A 9146-nucleotide genomic window follows, 5' to 3' on the forward strand; every position below is an offset into this window, starting at 1 on the left:
TTGTTTCCTAATGATATTAGGTAAGATGGCGATACGGTATTAGTTTTTGTTGAGTGAGATCGTTGAAATAGAAAAGAGAAGAGTTAAATGGAAAGACCCAGGTGAGATTAAACGAGTAATAACTTTAGTAAACCTGTAAATGAATTGTACATCGATTTCATTTTCCGAATTACTTGGGTCTATAACTATTTAGTTAACTATTTAGTGTATAACGATCCATGTTTTTTTTTTTGCTAGCTAAATGATGCTTTAAAAAGGTATCATTCATTGCCTTTTTCTTATTAAAATGGATAGATCTCCAATTTTGGCTAAATGTCTACTACAAAGAAAATGACACACTTTGATCGATCGATGTTGGATTAAGCTCATCCCGTTAATAATCAATGACTACATCAATGGTGCACGTATTGGTGTTGCTATATTCGAAAAATGTTATTTAATCATTTGCAAATAAAATCGAATCGTAGAACAAAAGGAAAAAAAAAAAGTTGATATCTATTACAAAGCTAAGATACCATAAGAGCTATGTCTATAATAACATAAACTTTAACAAGTTTGTTGAGATATAAAATTTGGAGAATATATAATAATAATAATATTATTTCTAGACGACTCTCGATAATGGTATGATATTGATATTGTCTATACTTTGAGTATAAACTCTCATGGTTTTGCTCTGGGCTTCTTCAAAATGCCTCAGACTAATGGAAAGAGTATTCCTGAATTATAAACGCATGATCATTCCCTAAATTAGCCGATGTGGGATTTTCATCATCCAACACCTCCCCTCGAACAAAGTACGTCTCCCCTTAATCAAGGCTCGACTTCTTTGGAGTCTTAGTCATTATTGATTGCCTTCGAGTAGGCTCGACTCCTTTTCTTGATTAGTAGTATATTTTATTTTATTCTTAATATTTAATTAGTTTATATTTTTCTTATTGGTAGGTATTAGTTGGTAGCTTGTATACTATTTAAACGTTACGAACATCAACGAAGAATACACACCTTCAATCCCAATTCTATTTCTCATTCTTAACAAAGTTACTTAAGGATCGTTCGTAACGACTTCTTAACCGTCTAAAAAATAGGTAATAAAAAACTAAACGAATACTTTATATTATTTTCATATTCATAATATTTTCTTATCCAACTTTTTCTTTTATACTTTAATAGAAACCACAAGAGTGAGATCCAGCCAGCCACACTCACAATCAAACCTAAAAGTTGAAAAAGAAGCAAAATAATAATAATAATAATAAAGAACTGAAATAATTACATATAAATAAAAAAAAAAAGACCATAAAATTAGGTCAATCCATACATTTATGACTATCCAGAAAGGAAAAACAAAGTCCAAAAAGAATGGTTAGTGCATATTTGGAAGCCTATCTATGCTTCAAAGGGTGTTTTTGTGAGCTGAAGTAGAATCATTGGTGCAAGGTGGCTCATAAATCAATTCAATATATTCTATACGGATTTGACCTAAAATTTTAAAGGTACGTAGGGATCGAAGATTTTACTCAACCAATAGTGAAATCGTACAAATATTGCTCCTTTACAAAGAAGATAGTGGCTGTGTGCAACTATATGATGAGTATTACATAGAACAATTCTTATTATCGAGACTATTCTAGTGACCCCTTCTCACACTGGTGTGCACGCGTGCATGTGTATACCCATACCCATATCTTCACATGCGTACTGAAACAGTCAAGACTCATCGTTAGTAGATATTATCATACATACACATGACCGTCAAGTTTAAGCTTACAATTAGAGGTTAATTCAGACATAACCCAGTGAATAAACGTTAATGTTTTGCATTAAAGTATTAAACTTGAATGGTTTTAATCCAAAATTGGCTATAAAAGAAAATGGAAGATTGTTATTCCACAAGGGAATACAACTGTTAAGCATGATACCAACATGTAACTAAAAAGTGTGGAAAGGCAAAGATCATTGTGTTTATCAATGTTGATATTTAATAAAAGCTCTCCCACTTCAATGCCCTTTCATGTCTCCTTTAGTCATTCATCCACACCATTCCTTTGTATCAAAACAAAAAAGTTCCAATTTTTTCAACGATGCCATCGAATCATTGATATTTCAGATAATAATTAATATTTTATCTACAGAACTATACTCGTATCGTCAGGTACAAATTTCAGTGGCCTTTCGGGTCTTGTTTAGACATTCAAGCCCTTCAATTAGATAAAAACAAAAAACCCAATCTTTTTTCAAGGATTAGAGGGTGGAGATCGAACCTAATATTTTATATAGTAATTGATATGTTTATCCGTATAACTATACTCGGATTGAGTATCGACTTCATTGACCTTTCACGTCTTGTTTAGACATCAAAGCCATTCATGAATGATCAGAACAAAAAAAAATCCCAATATTTTCAATGATTAGTGGGTGGAGATCGAACCTGATATTTCATATGGTAATTGATACTTTATCCATATAACTATACCCGAATTGGGTACCGACTTCATAGGTCTTTCATATCTTGTTTAGACATCCAAGCCATTCATTTAAATCACGACAAAAAATATCAATCTTTTTTTCAAATGGTTAGTGGAGATCAAATTATCGATATCTGAAATAATTACATGGATAAACTTCATCGAACTTCATTACTTATTTAGACATCCAAGCTATTCATTCAGGTCGAGATAAAAAAAAAAAAAAAAAAAAATCAAATTTCTTTAAACGATAAAAGGTGGAGCTCGAACTATCAATATTTCAGATGGTAACAATTTATTCGTGCTCGAGTCCAGTACAAGAGAATAATTGAAAATGCTTTATCGATGTCAAATATATTTCTATAAATTGCAACAAAAAGCACTTTCATTCCCCAAAAATGTTTAAATTCTTGTATGCATGTTTTATTTCACATTATTTCACAAACTTTAAATTTCCACATAGTTTCTTTTCTACAAGCTTCTCTCTTTACGTATACATTATTATTTATTTTTAATACTAAAAGTAGTTTTGATAATCCACACATAAACGCTTGGATTGGAAACATGTGTCCTAAATGATATCAAAGTAATGTTTTTAAGACATAATCAAGCTTTTCTATACTTAATATTTATCTTTTAAGAAAATTAAAGCACTAATTAAGTACTTAGTATAATTAATAAACAAAGAATGTTGTCCAAATCACATGAAGAACAAGCCAATCCCAAAGGCACTATAAAACGTGCACTTTTGTTTATGTGATTTCCAATCCAAAATTATATCTTTGCCTTATCAACCCAACAAATTAAGTTGGATTAATACAAACCCATTTTTCTAATAGCTTAAAAAAGTGGTGGGTTTGATTTAAATACAAATACGATTCTAATTTCAAGTCAGATAGGTTAGAGATAGGTTAGAGATAAGCTTTAGAGAAGTAGAAATTAGATCGCAAAAATAGCCTATAACTAGGATCAAATTATTGTTACGTAAGTTCAAGGATTAAAATGAAATTAACACGAAAGTTTAGGGATGAAAATAGACATAATTCGAAAGTTTAAGGACTAAAATAAAATAAATTTAAAAGTCTAAGAACCAATATAGAACTAGGACCTACACACGCTAAGAGGGACTTCTTAGAGAAACAAAATTTTAAAATAGAACTTTTCATATATTTTCGTCGTTCAATTTTGATGTTGTTAGGGTTTAGAGTTCAGGGTTTCTACCAAGTTTCAAATATTGTCTTTAGGATTTCTATCGGGTTTCAAAATTTGTTTTTAGGGTTTAGAGTTTCTATCGGGTTTCAAAACTTGTCTTTAGGGTTTAGGGTTTGGGGTTTAGGGTTTCTATCAAGTTTCAAAATTTGTCTTTAAGGTTTAGGGTTTCTATCCGGTTTCAAAAATTGTCTTTAAGATTTGGAGTTTAGGGTTTCTGTCAGATTTCAAAATTTATCTGTAGGGTTTGGGGTTTAGGGTTTCTATTAGATTTCAAAAGTCGTTTTTAGGGTTTCTATCCAGTTTCAAAAGTTGTTTTTAGGGTTTGGGGTTTAGGGTTTCTATCAAGTTTCAAAATTTGTTTTTAGGATTTGAGGTTTAGAGTTTTTATCGAATTTCAAAACTTGTCAAACGATTTTGTGATCGATCTTTCAATTTAGGTTCTTAATATAAACACGAATTATATAATATACATACATATATATATATATATATATATATATATATATATATNTGTGGTGAGCATTAGGTGTTGTTTATTGTAAAGAGTCTATTTTGTTTGCATCTTTGAGTCAGATCCAACTAAGAATTTGATGAGATTCAAAAATGTCTCTTTCGATACCAAATTTCATCACCAAATGAACAAAAAAGTGATGACGTAGTGATCATCATCCACTTCATATATATTCAGACAATCACCACTTTTTATTTTATTTTTATTTTATTATTTTATGATTTTAAGCACAGCCATTCATTCAAGCTCATTGGTTGACTCAAATCATAAGCTTTCTTTTCTTAAAAAACAAAAACAAAAACAAAAATGTTTGTAGTGAATGTTGTGTTTATCTGTCTCTCAATCTTAAGTTTCCTTCTTACTTTTACTGTAAAGTCAACAAAACATTGTACCCACCAAACAAACACATGGACAACATTAGCTACACATACACATCTTCACATTCCCCTTTTCTTCTTTCTTACCTTTACCAAAATGGGTCCGAGTAAATTGAAGGCTAAATTGTGAGATCTCACATCGATTGTAGAGAGAAACGAGTGTCAGCAAGGATGCTAGGACATGGAGGGGGATGGATTGTGAGATCGCACATCGGTTAGAGAGAAAAACGAAACATTCTTTGTATGTGTGTGGAAACCTCTCCTTAATAGATGCGTTTTAAAAACCTTGAAGGCGAGTCTGGAAGGACAAACCTAAAGAAAACAATATCTGCTAGTGATGAGCTAGAGTCGTTATATAAACACCAACATAAATACTTCTCCACATCATTATTATTTCTCATGTGAGTTTTCTTAGTGACTAAAATCTATTTCGATAATTAAAAAAAACACACCACAACAGAAGCCCAAGATCTTAAGAAACTCTTATTAATCAACTGTTTGACACGTTTTGTTAAAATATGAATGATTAAGTTACAAAACCGTCCTCGATTGAAAAGAGAAACAAGTGTCAGTAAGGACATTGGGCCTCAAAAAGAGGTAAATTATGAGATCCCACATTGATTCGGGATAATGGTGTGAAAATCTCTCCTATCAGATGCATTTTAAAAAATCTTAAAAAAAATACCGAAAAGAAAAATCTAAAGAGAACAATATCTATTACCGATGGACTTGAGTTGTTACCTTCTGAGTCTGAGTCGGAGGATTTAGGATATAATTATGTTTATAGAATTTAGGACAAAACTGCATTATTAGATGATGAATCAAAGCAATTACATGAATCATGATTACATGCTTCCCAATTGTTTTTTAAGGATACATTTTTTAAAATTGTCTTTTTAAAATTGCTGTTTTTTTATAGTTATATATATATATATATATATATATATATATATATATAATACCGCAGTAATGGTAGACATTGACCTGACAAGTCACTAAGGTACTGATATAAAGTCTTACGATCAATTTATTAGGTCATCCCACAAACGATATTAACTTTTTTTTTTTCTTTTTAATTTTATTTTATATTTGAAGATAAAATGAAGCCCTAATTTCTATGTCTGACTTTCTTCCAGAAGGCAGCATTTTATGGTCGGCATCACCATGGTGTAACCATCTTTTAATTTCCCCATTGTTCATAAAGTAAAAAAAAAACCCTAATGATATGACTTTCTAAATCTTAGGCCGAGTCGAGACTTGTAACTATATGCATTTTTACGTCATTCAAAGTGGGAAATGAAAACATGTACGTTACAAATTCATGCATTTTGATATAAATCATACAAGCAAATTACGAAAGGAAGAACCATTTCATGTGTTATAAGTTAATTCGAGTGAGGAAGAACTATTTGGTGTTTTGAAAGTACATTTGCGCACGTTGAAGTAGAGCATAGAGTTACCATAAATAACACTAGTTTGATCCTTTCTTTGAAGACTTTGTTTATTATTTTAATTTCACGCTTTCTTTTAGTGGGCGTTTGAATGATAGTGGAGAAGTTACCAAACTTGCTCGTCATGGTTACAATTTTTGTGACAACGGGACAATGACTGTGTGACACTTATTCTAACCCAGCGAACAAATCAACTGTGTGAAATTTAGACTTTTCAGACAAGATCAACGTATGCTCAAGCCTCGGGTCATGTTTGAGAGAAAGGTTTTAGAAAACATGAGAAGAAAATATGTTGAAAACCTGAGTTGTTGCATATTAGATTGGTATTGAGCGTGTCAAGATCATGGCGTTGCATGGTTGAAAAAGTACGACCGTGACAACTAGCACATGCTCACGCTAATAGAACTACTGAGAGAAATGATCCAGCCCTCTATTCTTTTCATGACAGCATTCCTACGAGACATGCATACGTATATTGAACATATCTTTCATGGTTATCATACATGATTTATCAATGTCTTGTAGGTATAGAGTGAACATGCTAAAAAGGTACGCGGCTCCATGCATGGTACAACATTAAAATCACAATGCAATTTTATAACATAACATAATCATATCATAGTATAATATCATACCAATAACTCGTCACCTCATACAATCATAAAATATGACATGTGGAGGGGCCACATGGCACGCATCATTCATGCAACATGCAATTCATCCAACTAAGTGTTCAATAGTAGAATCACTTACTTGATTGACTTAAACCGAAGTCACCACGCTTCCTTAATGCTAGCTTAAGACTGCTCCTTGAAATCTAATTCTACCTAAGGAGTCCCATAATCATAATTTGGAATTCTACTGTAAAAAAAAATGACTCGCCTAATTGCATAAGATAATCTAAACTTAATTCCAAATAACTTAAATTGGTAAATAGTAGTTATATTGACCTCAAACGTCTCCAAAAATGTAAAAAATAGCTCACTTAAAAGTTTAAGCATCATCTTTGTCGTTTCTAAGAATTCAAACCATTTTTGCAGTAGATTGCAGATGAGCCATTCAATCAAGCTTTAATCAAGTTTGATTATAATAGATTGAATCATTGTGCCGAGGATTAAAGTTGACATATTAAAATTGGACACCGTTATAGTTAAATCTAAGCGAAAGTTAGCTAATGGAAACAAATAATCGTTTGATTAAGCTCATAAATTGTTTAAGGTATAAATAAAAAGTATCATGATATTTTAAATTACAAGCTATTTGTGATAAATGAATGTTCATGTATCATTAGTCATGATTATAATGTTATTGTATGTTTCATGTAAGACACGTGTTATTATGAAATAGAGAAGTAATAAACATGTATGATCATGTATGGATATGGTTGATAGTTCTCTATACATGTTGGGTGATTTGAATAGTGGGATCTCATATATGTTGTATGATCATTCAATCATGAATTAATTTCTCCATGAATGCCCGGTACGAACACATACATTTACAATATTTTATTTCCATGCTCCTTTCCTATACTGGTTTCACATACGTGTGTGCACGCAAGCCCGTAGTCAAGTTTGTAGAATATAATAACAGTGCTCATCTAGTAGATCCATGTGCATGTGCAAGTGTCGTGCGTAGAAAAATAAGGTGCATCAAATTATACCCGAGACTAAAAGTAAATCTCAAAACTGATGGTAAATTTAGGTCTCATCAGTCATTTTGTATAAATAAAATATGAGGTTAGTCGAAAACAATTCAATTTAATATTAACTCATCCAACAATTGGGTGAAGGCGGAGAAAATCCCATAAATCTTTTGTTCAAAGATTTGGAAACCAAACAAAAACCATTTCCCATTAGAGGAAAGATTTAAGTTTACCCCCTAACCCTTCATAATATTTCATTTTATTATATGATACGTTCATTCTTAATATATTAAAGATGATTATTGTAACCTAACAACATACTATATAGTATCAAAGTATAGAATATTAAATTAAAAGTATTTGTAATGCTTGTTTGATCAAACAAATTTTTGGGTCACCAACACAACAATAATTAAATTACTAATAAAACAATGTCATAATTTGATAGTGGAAATAATATATATATATGTATGCTTTGTTTACTTTTAATTATTGGTAGGCTCCAAATACAATCCATCACTATTAAGTTTAAGCAATAATTGTTATGGTAAGTTAAATGAGTATCATATTTGGTGTTCGTGAGGTGGGTTAGATCGAGTTAGGACATTTTTTAAACCCAATCTAATTGTTCGAGTTGTAAATTTTTTTTTAACCTAAACAACCTCCGTTAAATACTTACTCAACCCAATTATAAATTTTTTGGATTGGATTGGATTGATTCAGGTAAAATTTTACTTTGTAAAGCATTTATTATTTAGTTATTTAACGAGTTCGTTCGGTTTCATCTGACCTGGTTTTAGAAAAAAATCATGAACCAACCTAATCTATAAAAAAATTTCATTTATTCGAACCAAACTAAACCCAAATAAGTTCATAACCCACCCAAATTGTACGGGTTGAATTGGGTTGATCGAATTTTTTGAACACCTCTATCTTGACATCGAGAGCTCAAATTTAAATCGATAGTTATAATTACTTTTATAAGAATACAAATTTCTCTTCAAGACAAATGAGGCCTTTCTTAAACTTATTTCACATTGCTTAGCCCATTCTAAAATTATTTCACTAGCCCATCAGTCCATACCATNTTTAAGGATATAATAGAAATTTCAGCTCACGTCTCACGATGGTGGATCTGAAATTTTTGTTCATGGAACTTTATTTATGATCTCGTAAAAATAAATAGAGAACTTTCTCCACCATTGTGGTACGACGGTTTTGGTTCTAAAACCACACGTTCTTATTTATAATATTTGCGAAGTCAAATAAATTATAAGACAAATAGAAATAATAATAATAATAAAGATATTTTCCTATAATAAAATGCTAAATATAATATCTATGGGTGTATATTCAACCCGACAACCTGACAACTCGGACCAACCCAACTCGAACTATAAGAATTAGGTTGGATTGGATTAGCATTTCGATAGGATTAAGTTCATTTTTCTGAACCCAAAGTGAATCGATTCGATTTCGGAT

The sequence above is a fragment of the Cucurbita pepo genome, chromosome LG15, assembly GCF_002806865.2.
Source record: "Cucurbita pepo subsp. pepo cultivar mu-cu-16 chromosome LG15, ASM280686v2, whole genome shotgun sequence".
Taxonomy (NCBI): Eukaryota; Viridiplantae; Streptophyta; class Magnoliopsida; order Cucurbitales; family Cucurbitaceae; genus Cucurbita; species Cucurbita pepo.